Genomic DNA, 17,893 nt, shown 5'->3' on the forward strand with positions numbered 1-17,893 from the left:
GCAGGAGCATTATGGGTACATTCCCACAGTGGTGGATGGGAAGCCAAGGGCAAGGGGCTAGAAAGGAGCGTGCATGTAACCGTCCAAAGTTCACTTTCCGCCACCTATTTGCCAGCCGGCCCCCACCTCCTAACGGCTCCACAGCTTCTAAAGCAGCACCCCAAGCTGGGAACTGAGAGTTCAAAACACAAGCCTGTGGAGACATTTTAGATCCAAACCACAATCTCCTGTGTGTCCACTTTGGGATGTTCTTTTCCTGTTTGCTCGTTTGTGACAAGCCCTCACTATGTAACGTAGCCCAAGCTCTCCTTGAATTCACAGAGATCCACCTGCCTTTGCAGTGGTAATGGCTTATAAAATATTCTTGTAGCGCTTAGATTAAAGGTGTATGCTACCATGCCTGGCTAGAGTATGTGTAAAAATATATATATTTATATATATTGGGTTTTCAAGACAGGGTTTTTCTCTGTAGGCTTGGCTGTTCTGGACTTTGTAGACCAGCCTAGCCTCGATTTCACAGCGGCCTGCCTACCTATGCCTTCCCAAGTACTGGGATTACAGGCATGCACTACCATGCCCAGCCTGGCTGGAATATTTTGTAAGCCATTAGCTGACATTTAAAAACATATACTGAAGAGCAGAGCCTGCTAGAGTACATTATATGACATATTCATGTTCTGTTTGATTCCAACGGACAGAGCCTGCTTTTTTAAACTTAGCCAACATAACCTGAAAGTGCTCATGCACATGTGATTACATTTTTATAATAGTGTAGTGATGGTTATATAACACTATTAAGCCAACCAGTCCATTCCAAATCATGTGTATGCTCCTCTGAGTCAGCTTATTTCACTTTATGTAATGATCCTCACTTACATTCAACTTTTTGAACACATGATTTCATCCTTTACAACTGAATAAAGTTCCACTGTGTGTGTGCATGTGTGTGTGTGTGTGCGCGCGCGCGCGCATGCACGTACGTACGTACAGCTCCTTTATCTACTCATCTGCTGTTGCCTAGGCTGTGGAGAGATAACTCAACGGTCATAGCACTGGCTGCTTTTCCAGAAGACCCAGGTTCAATTCCCAGCACCACCATGACATCTCCCAACCATCTGTAACTCCAGTTCCAGGGGATCTGATTTCCTCTTCTGAACTTTGAGCACACAGGCACACACAGGATACATAGACAAGTATGCAAACAAAACGTTCTTGTACATAAAATGAATCTAGAAAGAAAAGGTTATGAGATTTCTTCAATTGAAAAAAAACAACAAAAAAAAGTTCTTTCCCCACATCCTCACCAGTATTTGTTTGGTTCCTGGATGATAGCCATTCTCAGTGGGTTAAGATGCAGTTTAAAAGCAGTTTTAGTTTGCATTTCCTTGGGGGCTAAGGATGTTGAACACTGAGCACTTTTCCAAATATTTAGCTCTCTTAATTGGCATGTTGGCTTGTGACACGCCTCCTATTTCTGTCTTTGCATTGAAGGGGAAATTCAGCTTTGACTCTAAGAATCTTCACTTTCCTCTTCTTCTCTCTTTTCCAGTGTCTTCCCTCTCCTCTCTCTTCTCCATTGCTGCCACATCAGTGAAGATCTCTGTCTCCTCTCTAGAGGTATAATTACTGTTAAAGCCTCCCAGAATGGTTTCTGGCTCTTTCTCCTCTTTCAAGACATGGTGTACACATACTGAAATGTTTTGAAAACGCTGAGTCAAGGTGCCCTCCTCAGACATCTTTGATGCTCCCCCTTCAGCCCCTGCTTCCTAGGACCTGTGAGCTCCAGCCTCAGTGAATCCCTTTCAGTTCTTTCAACTTTCAGTCCCTTCAGTACCCTATTACCCCTGTGCTTTTGTTCATGGTACTAGCTCTGCCTGCAAGGCAAGGTCCACCTTCTCTGATGTGTAAAAAAGCCCTCAGTTCTGAAGGGCCGGCTTCTTTGCTGCCTTGCCTGGCACTCCTAGGTAAGTGAGGTTTTCGTAGCTGTAGCTTGTAGCCTCAACTCTCAGGTAGAGATGAGCAACTGATGAGGAAAAGAAGAGATGCAGAATTGCATTGCCTGAAAAGGTGGCATCTTTACAGACACAGCAGTACCTTCTGCCAACCTCAGGGTGCTCTTCAAAGTTCTGTTGTCTCAGTTGCCATTCTTTTTCCTCATGACTTTGGGGGGGGGGGAAGTGTTCGTTCTTCCTCTAGAATGTGAAGTTTTTACATGGGTCATCTCCTTGACTCTGTTCCTTTTGTATGCTAAGTACTCAGTGCAATACCTTTCTTGTAACAGGTACACAAGTTAGTTCTTGTTGAATGAAAGGATCAACGATTGTGCCCTTACTTCCTCGTCTTTCTAGTAGGTATCATAGTTGCTGTTCTATTGCTATGAGGAGACACTGTGACCAAGGCAACCTATAAAAGTAAGCATTTAATTGGGGGCTTGCTTACAGTTTCAGAGGGGGAGTACATAGCCATCATGGCAGGGAGGGTGGCAGTGGGCGGGCAGGCATGACATTGGAATAGTAACCGAGAGCTTACATCCTGGCAACAAACAGAGAAGGATGATGGGGAAGACTAGGCCCTACCATGGGCTTTCTGAACCTCAACGCCCACCCCCAGTACATAACTCCTCCAACAAGGCCACACCTTTTCATTCCTAAACAGTGGGCCAGTTAGGCACCAAACATTTAAATATATGAGCCTATGGAGGCCATTCTCATGAAAACTCCCACAGGAGGCTAACTAAGGCTTTTGAAGAAACTCAGTAGGAAATGATTTTTCTGTCAGGTTGCACTGGTTTTTAGGGCTTACCAGTAAACCTGTACAGAGAAATATCCCCATTGCCTGTATACGAGTGACAGACACAAATCACACAAATGAGTAATGGCATTCACAGTACTCAAGAAAATGCATTGTTTCTTCTTCTTACTCTTACTATAGCTCCCATTCTGTAGATGACAGTTCAGAGCAGTCAGCTCATGGAAACTTGAGCAGCAAGTGATTAACCATTGTATCCCAGTAATGCCTTTCCAGCCCTAGAATGCCAATGTTGAGATGTATCTCTGTCTCTCCCCATGGCCTGGTATTTGAAGTTCCTTGTGTGTGAAAACAAGCCTATGGTCTCCCTACTCATCCCAGTCTTTCTGGCCCATTTTTCAAAACTTAGTCAAAAGCAGCTTTGTTTCTTAAACCTGAGATTCAGACATAGCCTCAGCCCTCACCTCCTGCTCCTTTGTAAGGACTTCTCATGGGTGACATTTTTATGGTGGGTACAGAACTAGACATTAAAGTTTGTGGCCTCAGAGAGTGTCACATTCTCATATCTATGTTAATGTTGTTGGGAAAGAGGACAGGAGAAAATCCAACAGTCAAGAGCAAAGCCCAGGGCATGTGACCCAGGTCCCAGCTCTGAACAGGGTCTTAAAAGATAACAGGAATTATCCAGGTGGTGGTGATATGCTCATGGCACCTTCTGGAAGCAAAAAAAAACGTGTGCAGCCAAGATGGATTGTTGTTTCTAGGGTTGACTGGGCCATATTTTAATAGATTATATCAGAGGAGTTTGGGTTAGAATTGGTTTGGGTTGTTTTTTTTTTTTTTTACTTTGAAGCCAAGCAACTAACAGATTTAAGGAGGGAAGGTGGGAGATTTGTGGAGAATGAGAAAGAAAAACTAGGAGTAGACACTTGGAAGGGAAACTGGACAGTATTGGAAGATGAACACACTCTGTGGAGACTTCCCTTTGACTGAGAAGAGTAGAATCCATGACAACTGAGCATACAGTAAGGTACCACGAATACTACTGAATGCATTTCTTTTAAAAAATTAATCAGTCTTGAAAAACTAAGGAACCAGATGAGGTAACAAAGTATAATGTTGAACTATATGCCCCAAACATAGCTAACCATCAGAATCCCAACAGGCAGTTTATTTAAAGCAAACAAAAATCACTGTGACCTCTCCAACCCAAGGGCATTCAGAACGTTGGTACGATAAAGGTTGGGGCCGTGTAGCTTTCAGAAAGTTGTTGTGGCACCTAGCGAAGCTCAGGAACTATGCTTTCATTACTGTTTTGTTGTTCCTCTCATGAGCACATGGGGAGCAACCAGGCTTTGTGGTTCTCTGAGAAGGACTTCATTATAGTTCCCCAAGTCTCAAAGGAATTAAGGACACTGGCTAATTTTTTTCATTATATGTTTAACTAGGAAGGATGAAAAAAAATGTGATTTTGGAACAGAATCAGATTTGAGTAGGTCCTTTTGGGCTAAAATATATCGGATCAGAGATTGACCCTGGAACCAAGCTTAGGCAGCTGTCGTTCCGAATGACCTGTGTGGTGGCAAGATCATTGGGCTACATTGTCTGAGTCCCATTCAGCATTCAAGACTGAAAGTCACTCTTTGTTTCCTGAGCCTCTCAGCTATAAATAAGAATAGAGGAATCTCTTTAAGTCAACCTCAATATTCTACCTGTTTTAGTTTCTAGACTAGTAAATAAAACCTGCCTATAAGGTTGGTGGATGAAAGAACTGAGGTGACATCTGCAAAAGAATGACTAAGTACCTGGCACATGGCCAGGCGCTTAATATACTTACCCTCCTAGAGCTGCGTAAACAGAACTCGGGTCCCTGACATAGATCTTCCAGAGTACAGGGTCAAACAGTACTCAGATGTCAGTAGTGGGAACTGGTGAGTTGTGATCGGGCTTAATGAGCAATGCCAGAAGCTTTATTTGGAGTCCCTCGAATGTTAATTTGCTTTATTACTTTGCAAAATGTTTGCTATTTCACAGGCTGTTATGGAGACGTGCTATGTAAATTCTGGTCTGTCTAGAAAGTCTGTGCATTCTTGTGTCTCTGAGCTTGTGTACTTAAAACAGCTGTACTGTTTTCCATTTGGCAGGCTATGGGAAGGAGGGGGTTCGGTGTGTTTGCTTGGGTGGCGTTTAGTTAGGTATCAGAAAACCTAGAGTTCTTTAGGTGAGAGACAAGCTTTCCACTGTGAGTTCTTTTTTTTTTTTTTTTTTTTTTTGTACTTGGGTCTGTTGGGTAACATCATTGAACAGGCAAAAGTTACAGCCCAACTCTGAAGTGTTTTGTAATCCATGTTTTTTTCCTAATCCGTTGAAAACCAGTAGTAAGGAATTTGAGGGGCAGGTTCGTTTTGTTTTAGCTGCAGAGATGGATGGTAGAAGAACCAGTTAAATGTGATCATCCAATGTAAAGGAAACATCTGAGGGCCAGGGAATCTGGGCTCCACATGCTATGGTAATTTGCAGAGTTAATACTGTCTGTGCTGGTGACCCTTAATGGGAAGTAAGGAAAGGTACTATTTCAGCTGCTCATGTAACTACAGTTTGTATGCTGTAGTGCAAACAAAATAAAACAAGAGACAAAAATCAGCCAGCCATGCTAGTACACTCCTGCTCAGAGTAGAGAGACCCCATCTCAAAAAGACCAAAAATGAAAAACAAACCATTGGCTATTTCAAAATTGTTGGTCTTTAATTAGAACGTGCATGGAGCTATAAAATGAAGATGTCCACTTTGTAAGACAAAGTCTGTAGTTTTCTAGAAGACCTGTTTTCATTTCATGATTTTTCTCTGCATTTTGTAGTGGAGAAATCAAGTTGCTCCTGCACTCAGGGTTTTTACTACATGGATGCCTTGGGCAAGAATGTGCTAGCACGGGGAGGCACTGAGACCCTACCCTGAACCCTCTCACCTGAGTTCTCACTGCTGCAAGCAGAGAAACTGCCCTTTGTGTGACCCATATGAGCAAGATTCAGTAAATATTTGCAAATCAGGAGGGAGGAAGGAAAATAAGGAGACTCAGAAGATCCACTGATCAGAACTACCTCCTAGATTTAGGGAGTAAGTGGCCCTGCTTAAACCATTGCAGCTGCCACTGATTTAGTTTTCTCCTTGTAAATAAATATTATTTGAATTTATAAAAGGCTTTGTTATAACTAAAGATGCTAGAGCCTTGTCCGACCCGTTATTATAATTTCTATCTTAACTCCCATCTCAGTTGTACCCACAGCATCACATCTTGTCGATCTCTTATCATGAGATTCCGATATTTAAATTTTTAGAGGCATTTTGATCTTCTCTGAGATACTGTAATCTCTTGACAACCTAAAATAAGACCAATACTAATTTAGGACACAATGAGGATCCTGATGTGTTCCTGCCCATACATGCCACTATTTACAAGTTGTTTGGGGTTTTGTTACTGGTTTTTTTTTGTTTTTTTTTTTTTGTTTGTTTGTTTATTTTTTCTTTTTTGTCCGCTTGATGCGGCTGGAAGCTAGAGTCTGGGGAAGGGGGAACATCAATGGAGGAATTGCTTCTATAAGACTGGCCTATAGGCAAGCCTGGGAACACTTTCTTGATCAGTGATTGATAAAGGAATGCCCAGCACACTGTGGGTGATGGCAGCCTTGGGCAGATGGTCGTGGGACGTATGAGCAAGCCATGGAGAACAAGCCAGGAGGCAGCACTCCTCCATGGTCTCTTCCTCAGGTTCTGCCCCAAGGTTCCTGCCTCGGCTGGACCCCGTGATGGAGTGTCATCCCTACCTGTAAAGCAAATAAACCCTTTCCTGCCCAGATTGCTGTTGCTCATGATCTTTATCACAGCAATAGAAAAGAAAAATGAACTAGTGCAGAAATGCACCTCCATAATAGTGGTCACTGGAGCCATCTGATAGGAAACATGTGTAAGTGAATTTCTAAAGACCGATTTTGTCTTACAGTAAGGACTTTTACTCTCTTGTTCCTGCAGACCCTATCTATCTCCACTCAAGAAACTCTTGGGTAGAAGTATGGTATTCATGAACTTGGATGTCAAATAAACTAGAACTCTATTTTCATCGGCTTCTAGGCTAATGTTACATCAAGTGTGTTGACCATACTGGGGACTTACCAGTCACCAAAGAAACCCTGGTTATTTCTTGATGTCAAATCTCAAACCTGAAACAAAAGGCTAACTGAGGTGCCTACTTAACACTCCCAGCATCCCTCAGCCCCTGCATATCTGGTTTCCTACCCTAAACTTCTCCAGCCCAGGGGTTGGGCTGCGCTATCCCGACAGCTGTCCTTCCCTGTATAATCCAGTCATTTTGATTATGCAGCCGTTTTATCTAGCCTTTACTTCTCTCTCTCTCTCTCCTTCTCCCTCCCTCCCTCCGTCTCTGTTTCTCTCTCTCCTTCCTCCTCACATCGCCCAGATCAGGGTCATGTTCACTCTGGAGTCTCCCAGATGTCCCTACCCCTGGCCATGCTCTACCTTTTGTCTTCCGTAAACCTTCTCCTCCACCACCTAAGAGCAGTCATGTCCTTCCTCCTTTTTTATTTCTTTTTGTAAAATTCGTTTATCGTATATAATGGTTGATGAGGGTGTTTCAGAAAAGCAAATTATGGAAGGCGTTGAAGTGTGCCGGTGTACATTGTCGCTATTGCTAAGAACTCAAGACAGGCCTGTTTGGAAAGATAGATACTTTGTCTCGCCTCACAGTGCTTGTGCATGTGTGGGCTTATTGCTGGTGAAGACCTTCCCTCAGCAGAATCCTATAGTATACAGGATGTCACATGGCAGTAGACAGGGAACACTTGTATGTGTCTTTCTGTATCTGTTGGCGTCTCTCTCCCACTCCTATTCACACAGCCACCAATACTCCATCATGGAGTTCTACCCTAAGGACCATAACTAATCATAATCACCTCCAAATGGCTCCACTTCTGAACCCCATGGTAGGATTGAGTTTCTGTCTTCATAGGTCACAGCAGGGATCGAATCTCAACACATGAACTCTTGGGAGAAAGTCACTATTGACTGTAATGCAGGAAGGAAGCTATTCTGAAGAGGCACTCCTGACCCTCCCTTGGCCTCTAAGACTGTTGGAGCAATAAGCCCCAAGAAATTGGAATTTTGTCTGATACAGCAATGAAGACATCTCTCCAGCTCTTCCCAAAAGTTCCCAACACACAGTCAAAGCAAAACTGAAAAACAAACATTTTAGCAGTAAATACAAGTGGTACTGGCCTCCTGCTGTTCTGCAGGGTTTTATCCAAATGCTGCCAGCTTCTAGACTTGGTTCCTGCTTTTCCAGGCTAATTGCATTGCTCCTGTAATTACCTTTTTACTGGGTGAGAAGAGAACATACTTCCTCCTGTGAGACCACAGCATGTGACAGTGCCCACAGTCTAACAGCTGGGATTTAGTTGTCTCCATCTTGCTCATCTAATATTTCAGTTAGATATCTTAATATATTTAAATATAGCTGATATTTTAATATAGCCGGTACAGTGTCCATCTCAGTCCCTAAAAAGTAAAAATACTAATCTTTCCCTGTTTTCATTTCTCCCCATCTTCTACGTACTTTCTAAAAAACAGGCTGAAATTTTATTTTGTTGTTGGTTGGTTTGTTGGTTGGTTGGTTGGTTGGTTGGTTGGTTGGTTGGTTGGTTGGTTTTTGGCTTTTTGTTGTTGTTATTATAGGGTCTCGCCATGGATCCCTGGCTGGCCTACCTCTGCCTCACAAGTGCTGGTGTTAAAGGCCTGTGCTACCATACCCAGGTAGAAATTTGTTCTTTTGTAGGTCCACAGTCCCCGGCTTACAGTGGTCCAAATTGCTCTTTTTTTGATGTTACAGGTGCTAACATTCTGGAGAAATCATACCTTGAACTTTAAATATGGATCTTTTGGGGGCCTGTGGATATGTAGCATAAGACACAGTGCTGGGCAGAAGCTCCATCAACTTAAGATTCCAAGAGCGGGGCGCCTATGCACACTGTAGAATGTACTGTATCGCCAGGGCCTTCACATCCCGCCTCTCTTCCATGCAGTACGTCTGTGATACTTTCAGCACTTTGTTATAAAATGGGCTTTATCTTGATTTTGCCCAACAATAGGTTAATACAAATCTTCTAAGTTAAGACATTTAAGATAGGTTAATCTTGATCATAGGCTGTGAATGCATTTTAGCTTGGGATATTTTCAGATTGTGGGGTAATCCAGCTGTAACTTGAGCACCAGTATCTCCTCCTTTTTGACCGTCATGAGTTTCCTTTTCCCCATTTTGGTTTTTAAAGGGAATTTGCGAGCGCCTTTTTCAAGTCCATCACTTCACCGATGAAAAAGCTAGAATCTCACAGGGCACAGAAGCGAGGCACTTAGCCAAGTCATCGATCATACGTTCTGACAGTGTTTACTGGAAAACTGGCCTGTGGTAGGCTCTGAGAATATGACAGACGAACCAATTTTGGCCCCTGCCTTAGTGTCACTCACAGCCCTTCGGAGTGGGCAGTGTTAAAGGACCAGCTATAAATGGTACACAAAATATCATCAGGTTTTTCTGAGAAGCACAATATTGGATATAAGGATGCTGCCTGAAGGTCACTGGGGAATGGCCCCTGAGAAGCTGAAATTTAAGGCAAACTTTGAAGGAAGGATAACAAAGAGCCGACTAGATGGAGAAAAGTGTTATCCAGGCCTAAGGACCACCTTGGAAGAGGACCTAGCACATTTGTGGTAGTAAAAGCAATAGCTCTTGATGCACAGGGCATCACATGGATGACAGGAGGGGACACTGAGGAGAAAGGAGGGTCGGGCTCTCCAGGGCCTTTCAGAGTTTGGACTTAACAGCAAATGCGAGACAATGGGAAACCTTTGGAAGCAGGGTGCGTTCTGTACATTTCAGGAAGATGCTTTTTGGGTACTCCATGGAGAGTAATGTTAAGGTCAGATGGCTTGCCAGACTTAAAAGATGCAGCCGAATCCTGCGGTTTCTCACTCTGGGTTCATTCTGTGTAACCATAGCCTCCGTGGGAGAAAATGAGTACCAGCATGAATTAAATAGAAGGTGCAAGAGAGGGCTGGGCCCGTGTCCAGACCGTTTTCTTAGTTTTCCCGCGTTAGTGATGAAAGAAAGAGTTAAAGCTCACATCCCTAACCTTGGAAAACTCCCAAGAGGATTCAGATATGTCTGTTAGGCAGCTTTTCAGTCACGTAAAAACTCCCTCTCTTATCTCAACTACTCTACTTATTGTCTTATGTTGTTTTGAGCTGTTTTTGCTGTGGTTATTGTTTATCAAGCCCTCCAGGCTGTAGCTTATGTCAGAGCCATCTTCCAGCTAAGCCCAGCCTGTGGGTCAGTGGCAAACACCATGATGTTGGTGTCCAGCTAGTACATGTCCGCTATAACAGTTCAACAGTTGATTCCTTCCTAAATCTTACCTCAGTTATAAAATCATTTACATACTGTGTTTATCAACTGACACAATTTATTATTTTAAGAAATGCCTGCATGCAAATACATTTATTCTGCCTCTAGAGAAATCCCCAGCATGCTTTTATCTGGGGACTACTAACTCATGCACCACCTACTTTACGTCGCCTTTAGCTTCACCTACTTTACCTTGTCTTACTAGTTTTATTTTTAAGATTTTTTTTTTTTAAATATGTGTCTCTGTGTTGGTGTGTATATGCGAAGTACAGCTGCCTGCAGACTCTAGAGGTTTCAGACCCCTGGAGCTGGATTTGCAGGCAGTTAAGAGCCATCTGATCTGGGTGCTGGGACTCCAACTCGGGTCCTTTGAGGGGGACGGTACATGCTCTCCAGCACCGAGTCATCTCTCCAGGCCCTGTCTTAATTTGTTTTGTTTTTGTAATTGCCCACTATGTAGCCCAGGCTAGCCTCAAGCTCAGGTTCTTATTGTCTCTACCTCCCACATGCTGGGGTTAATCTTGTACTTAATGGTTTACTCAAGTGCTGCCATGTCCTGGGAACAGCAAAAGTTTTGAACCCAGGTATTTTCCAGATCAAGTAACAGCCTTGTCCTCAGAGCCTTGAGTAAGTCAGAGTTGCCTCTGGAAAGTGGGGATGAAAGCGTATGTTCACAGGGTAGTTACGAAAACTGACACACAGTGTGTGAAACTTTTGTATGTACTGCCGTACCTTTTCACTGTTCCATTAGCAAAATAGCTTAATTGAAGTATAGTTGATACTCAACAAATCTCGTGTTTAACACATTCAGTTCATCCACCCCCAAAAAGTCATCCCATGAACAAGCTTTTAGTCTTCATTTACCTGTTCATTTCTGAGCTGGCCTTTGTGGTTTGTTTGTTTGTTTGTTGTAGATAATACTTTTCATCTTTTTTGAGATTAATAAAATTTCATCATTTCTCCTTTGCTCTTTCTCTTTTTCTCTCCAACCCCCCCTCCCCCCATTTACTCCTCATCACTGCCTTTCAAGTTCACAGCCTCTTTTTAAAACACTGTTGGTTTGTATACTTTGTTCTGTGCGTGAGCATGTGCACCTCTGTGCATGTATGAGAGTGTGTTTGTGTATCCCTAAGTATAACCTACTCAGTCTTGAGCATTACTCACATGTGTGTTGTCAGAGCTGACCATTTTGCATTAGGTAACCAACTGGTATGCCTTTCTTGAAGAAAATCATTTCTCCCACCCTCAGCATTCCTTGATAGCTTATAGTCCTTTGTATGAGGTTGAGGCCACGTGGGCTTTCCTCTGTCCACTCTAGCATGTATGTCTGTTGTTGTCCTTGTTCAGTTCATGTTTAGACAGTCATGTTGGTGAGAGTTCATTTGTGTAGCTTCTGACATTCCTAGGGGACAAAAATCTCACAGAAAACCCCCTGATCCTCTGGCTCTAACAATCGTTCTGCCTCTTCCACAAGGTTCCCTGAGCCTTAGGTGCAAGGGTGTGTTCTAGATGTATCGATTAGGGCTGCGCTCCACAGCTCTGCATTTTAATTGGTTGTGCTTTTCTGTAGTGTTCTCCATCTGTTGCAAAGAGTAGTTTCCTTGCTGAGGGTTGAAGATTACACTCATCTTTGAGTATAAAGGAGAGGTTTAGAATATAGTTAGGAACGGTACTGGTTTAAGTACCAGTTGTAGGTTCTCCTGCAAGATCTATGATACTTCAGTAGCCCTGCTTAGTTGCCTAGGTTTCCAGTACAGGGCATAGATTCCCTCCTGTTGAGCTGGTTTTAGGGGCAATTAGAGAGCTGTTAGTTACTACCAAGGTATGCATGCCACTACAGCACCCTTAGGGACATTGTGCCAAACATGCTGCTGTTGTGATTCATCGGTGTCTTAGCTGGGTAGAACTGCTGGTTGCTTCCCTCCTTTGGAAGTTGCATTGTGTCATGAAAGCTCGTTCTCAGAAAGAAGGTGTTCATTCCAGTTCATGGCTCTCTGGGCCCTGTTTCTGAAGACCAGGGTATCGTCGTTAATGCTGTGATGAAACACCATGACCACAGTAACTTGGGGAGAAAAGGGTTTAGTTGGTTTACACTTCCATAATCACTGTTTATTATGGAAGGAAGTCAGGACAGGAACTCAAATGGGAAAGGAACCTGGAGGCAGGAGCTGATGCAGAGGCCGTAGAGGGGTGCTGCTTACTGGCTTACATGGCTCACGACCATGGCCAGCTCAGCCTGCTTTCTTGTAGAACCCAGGACCACCAGCCCAGGGATGGCACCACCCACAATGGGCTCGGCCCTCTCTCATTAGTCACTCCTTAAGAAAGCTCCTTTCAGCCAGATCTTATGGATCTTCTCAATCGTGGTTCCCTCCTTTCAGGTAACTCCAGCTTTTTTCAAGTTGACATAAAACTAGCCAGTTCACGAGGTGACCAAGGACAACAGCAATAGGCTTTGTATTTGGGAGAATCTCTTGGACAGCCCTGACCAACAACTCAAAAGAGAGCTTCTCAGGCCTGGCATTGGTTTTTGTTAGGTAGTCTTCTACTCTTTGGGGGGAACATTTTCAGCCCAGAAGAGAAAATTTCATTTAAACCCAAAATGTGTATTTGTACAGAGAACTGCATATATTATGGTTTGTTTATTTTTTTTTTTTTTTACCATAAAAAGTTAATAGTATGAGGTGGTTTTATTTGCAGACTTTCTCAAAAAAGCAGTCGTGCATGGAAAAGGTACTGGCTGTCTTAGTGAAGCCTATTTAAAATGATCAATGCTTCTAGACCAATGTAATCAGAATATCTAATTTAGTTTTAATTGGCTTTAGCATTAGGAGAACGTGAGCTTTTAGAATTCATGCAACAGAAGTGTAAACCGTGTCAAACTGTGTGCTGCAGATAGCTCTCAGGGAATGCGTGCCTGAAGGTAGATAGGATGGGAAGCCAGCCCTCCAGGATCTTAGATTTAGGAAGAGAGACTACAAAACTGGTTCTCAGCCTTTCTAATGCCGCTATTCTTTAATATAGTTCTTCCTGTAGTGGTGATCTCCTAACCATAAAATTATTCTCGCTGCTACCTCATAGCTATAATTTTGCCACTATTATGAATTATAACAAAAATATCTGTGTTTTCTTACAGTCTTAGGCAACCCCTGTGAAGCAGTCATTTGACAACCCACAGGTTGAGAATAACTGTTCTACAATTTACCTTAAGGGCAATCATACTGATTTTAAGGTGGCAAGAGATAACTCCCTTTCCCAGGACTTCAGGACTTGGTTTTGAGCTTGGCTATCAACTTGAGTGAGGAATATTGATTTATTGCCTCCTTAACATGTGTGTTTATAGGAGTGGGGCTGATACGGACAGTTCTCAAGCCTGCCTGTTAACAGTTTAAAGCCAAATACCATGCATTCTGGGCCAATAGTTTGGGCCTGCCTTTTTCCTGAACCTTTTCCAACACCCTCAAGGAAAGAAGAGAAAGGGGTGCGAGAGGGCTCTGTGTTGAGTTAGACACCACCCCAAGTGGCCAGAGAACGTAACTGATCCAAGGACAGTGGGAAGCCCCTCTGGGTTGCTTTCACAGTTACTAAGGCTCTCTTCATCTCTGCATCTAGGCCAGAGGGGGCCTCCTTAGCTGTACATGCTCCACCGTGATGGATTGCCTCTAAATCCTGGAGGTCTTGTTACCTTCCTATTCATCTTCCTCTGCGTACCAAATAATGAGTGAAATTTAATCACATGCCAAAGGACTCCCGAGAAGGAGAATTTGAGAATCCTTGTCTGCTGTGTTCAGTGCGAGAACGGCTGTGAGGATCCAGAATGATCTTTTGTGGTGAGACTGAATGTATCACGCACTCTGATTTATTTTTAAAACATTTCCCAGTTCCATTGGCTCCCTTTTAATAGTTTCCTAGAGCCTGTGTATTGTTACAGATGTTACTTTTAAATGAGGTCATTGAGCTTTCCCTTCCACCCAAAGGCAGTGTTTGCCTTTTTTATTGCAGGGGTTGGCAGGGCTTGCCTGGAAAACAACACAAATATGAGATCAAGGTTAAGGCTTCAGACCTCAGGAGGCGAGAAGAGGTCTTTCTATGTTTTCGCACACTCCCATCAGCCAGATGCCATGGGAGAGCATGCTCACTGCATCCTGGGGATGACCTTAGCAAGGGCAAATGGCCAGGCACGAGGCAGAGACAGACATCATGGTCTCAGACTGGCTTGAGTCATGTGCCCTTCTTGTTCCAAGTAAAACCTCAGGCATGTCCCCAAAACTCTCTGAGCCCATTTTCTTGTGTGTCTTAGAGATCATTTTTATTGCTTGGATTTGGGGGTGGGAGGGGATAGGGGCTGTGTTCTGGCTCCTCGGCATGCATATGGAGGTGATAGGGGAATGAAAGGCTGGTAGTTGCTAAAAATATACATGTTCAGAAATACGTCGAATTTTTGCACGTAGTATATTTTGCATAATTCTGGGGGAGAACCACTAACAAAAATGGCTTGCCATTGATATCTGCAAACAGTCATTCATTCTTTCATTATTTATTAGTTAGTTAGTTAGTTAGTTAGTTAGTTAGTTAGTTAGTTAGTTAGTTAGTTAGTTAGTTAGTTTTTCCAAGACAGGGTCTCAGTGTTCAGCCTTGGCTGTCCTGGCACTCACTCTGTAGACCAGGATGGCCTCAAACTCACAGAGGTCCACCTGCCTCTGCCTTCCCCCGAGTGCTGGGATTACAGGCGTGTGCCACCATGCCCAGCTGTAAACATACTTTAATTGCTCACGACTGCGCTTGATCAATTGCTTGCCTCCGGCTGCCTTCTTGCTATATTAGCAGAAGTAAGTAGTTTTATCAGACCATGTGTTCTGGAGAGCCAGAATTTCTACTATGTGTCCTTAAACGGAAGTTCAACACCAGTATTCCAGACTGGAAAGCTGTGGTGGGACTGGGAGCTGGTCCTTCAAAGCACGGAGGACTGGGGACATGTGGGAATCCTACCACTCTCCTGCGTCTCTTTGGGTTCCGGCCACTCCAGTTTAGTTCAAGTACCTGAAACCTTGTGCATGCTAAGATTGACTTCATTTCTTTGAAATTAAGTGGCAAAAAAATTCATCAGCTTATGTTGGGACACCCTGCTCCGTGTCACTAGACTGGAACCTTATTTTCCTTCATGTAACAAGGTCCCAGTTATCCCTGAGGAATATGTTCCTGGAAGGGGTCTAGGTGACCGGCAGCACTGTGTAGCTTATTAAAGGCGCAATCACGTGTTGCGCCAGCTCAGTCTTTGAGAATGAGTAAAAAGAGAAGTTTATTGATGAGAGGTTTATTGACTGTATGAAATTTCCTTTGTGCTTTGAGTGTGTCCAGTGACAGGTGGAAATAGATCTGATGGCAAACCGTGTCTGTGCATGCCAGGAATTAAGAGCAAACTGACGTTTTAACGTTGATTGTGTATTTTAATTGCCGTTTTGTTTGTTCACTTTTGGGAAGCAATCAGAGTGTTTGCTATTGTGCAATCCTCAGAGAACAGATTGCCTGTGGCAGGATGTATGCAAAGCAGGAAAAAAAAAAAAAAAACTTTAAGCATGGTAAACCTCACTCAGAAAGAGACTGCAGCCAAATAGATTTACTCTGGGCTCATGGCAACTGTAAAAATATGTGCTTATGTAAGCTAACCTGTGCACAGACGGTATACACTTGTGTACGCTGCCCTATGCATAAATAATGTGTTATAGATGCTACCCTATGCACAGCCGCTATGTGCTGCACACTGTATCCTATCACGAATTGGAGAGCTGACCTTGGCCTGTGGCTTCCTGTCTTGCTAAATCAACCACCACTGTTTTCTCATGCCCCCATCCTTCCATACAGGCTCCATCTTGGGATGCCATTTTAAGCAAACCCAAGTGCATAAACCCACTCTGGTGTGTGCAGGACGCCTCGCATGACACACGGGAAAATAGGAGGTACTCTCAGCCCGTGCTCACTGTCAACCCCTTCTCATCACCTGGTACACCGTTCCTATCTTTGGATAGCACCCCTAAACCTCATCGAAGATGCTCAGCAGATTTACGCTAATTAGTAAAAGGTTCAGTGTATATTCTGATTCCACTCAACTTGTTTGTCCTGGGCATGGGTTGGTTCTTTTAAGCTTTCCATCCTACCAAGTAGTTCTGTTCTCATCACAGGCCAAGAATTGATCAAAGTCTAGTGGTAATCAGGATTATAGATGGAACAGTGACCTGGAGGCAACAGCACTGGAGACCTGAGGCATGAGATTTCTGTGTCCTTGAGGAATTGAGTTCGGCCAGCATCATCTCAGGCCAGCAACTTACCACTGGAGGAAGGGAAGCCTTCATGTGGCTGTCTTGTGATATCCTTCAGTTGCCCATGTACTATTGCTCCCACTGTGTTCTGTCAGTTTTCACGTCTCCATCGAAGAACAGTAATCACCCTCGATGTTAAGTATGGCATCCAAGCATAATACTATAATCACCTCACGCTTTTGTACTTGATACAGAATTGTGGGCTGAGAGTCAGAAGAGCTTTGTCTGAGATGCCTTCCCACCTGCCAGGTGTGGACTTGCAAACATTCAAGAAATGCTCACTGGACGCTGTGTACTCATGGCTCCAGGCTCTGGAGGGACAAGGCCACATTGCTGCTTGTATGCACGTAAAACTGTAACTGGAAGGAAAAGCATGTGAGCCACACTTAGATAGGTACATGAAAGCACCCTGAACCGTCCTTAAGCGCTCATCTCCTCCTTTGCAGCGTGGAAAGTAGACCATGCACTGGATTTGGTCATGTGCCTGTTAAATGCAATACCCCTGGGAGCTCATTGCTCCTGTAGAGAGGAAGCCTACCATTGCTGTCAGCTCACATCTCAACCAGAGAAATCCAGAGCTGTGTGTGCTCAGAGCTGCGTTCACGCCTGCTCCATCGCCCCTCATGCCTCCCTGCTCTCTGCCTTCTCCCACACGCCTGCCTCCACTGTACACTGTGTCCTGCTCTGTTCCTCTTCCTGCTGGCGTATTGGTAACTACAGTAAATCGGGGTTTGCTTGTCTCGACGGATGTTGCAGTGACCTGCGCGTAGTCAGATGTGTAGGAAAGTACTGGGTTGTAATGGGAGAGAGTTAAAAAGGTGTAGTAGCTCAAAGGAGGAGGGTTGTCTGATTGTGAAAAGCACAACACAACTTTTGGAAGCTATTTGTGGTGATGCACACCTGGAACCTTAGTATGCAGGAGCCGGGTTCAAGGACAGCCTGAACTATATAGTGAATTTAAGGACAGCCTGGATTATATAGTAAGGCCTTTTCAATAATAATAATAATAATAATAATAATAATAATAATAATAATAATTTGAGACCTGGGAAGATAGGCCAGTAGAAAATGTAGTTGCTGTAAAAGCGTGAGAACTGGAGGCAAAATCCCCAGAGCCCACATGCTCCCAAGCACAGTAGCATGCTTCTATAATCTTGGTGAGCAGAGAGGGGAAGCTGGGAGAGTTCCGGGAAGCTCTCAGAACAACTAGCCTGGTGTACATGGTGGCAAACAACAACAAAGGGATCTTATTTCAAAATAAGGTAGAAGGCGAGGGCTGATACCCAAGAATGTTCTCTGACTTTCTCCACCCTGGCATGTGCGCACAACACATCACACGGACGCGCACACATGCGCGCCC

General features: G+C 43.8%; 1 protein-coding gene across 1 annotated transcript in view; it reads left to right on the forward strand.

Annotated features, from left to right (window-relative positions):
- The window catches only part of Cachd1 (cache domain containing 1), a 220,652-nt gene that overhangs the window by 146,907 nt on the left and 55,852 nt on the right, over nucleotides 1-17,893 (forward strand). The window lies entirely within an intron of this gene.

The sequence above is a fragment of the Psammomys obesus genome, unplaced genomic scaffold, assembly GCF_907164565.1.
Source record: "Psammomys obesus unplaced genomic scaffold, mPsaObe1.curated_primary_1811, whole genome shotgun sequence".
Classification (NCBI taxonomy): domain Eukaryota; kingdom Metazoa; phylum Chordata; class Mammalia; order Rodentia; family Muridae; genus Psammomys; species Psammomys obesus.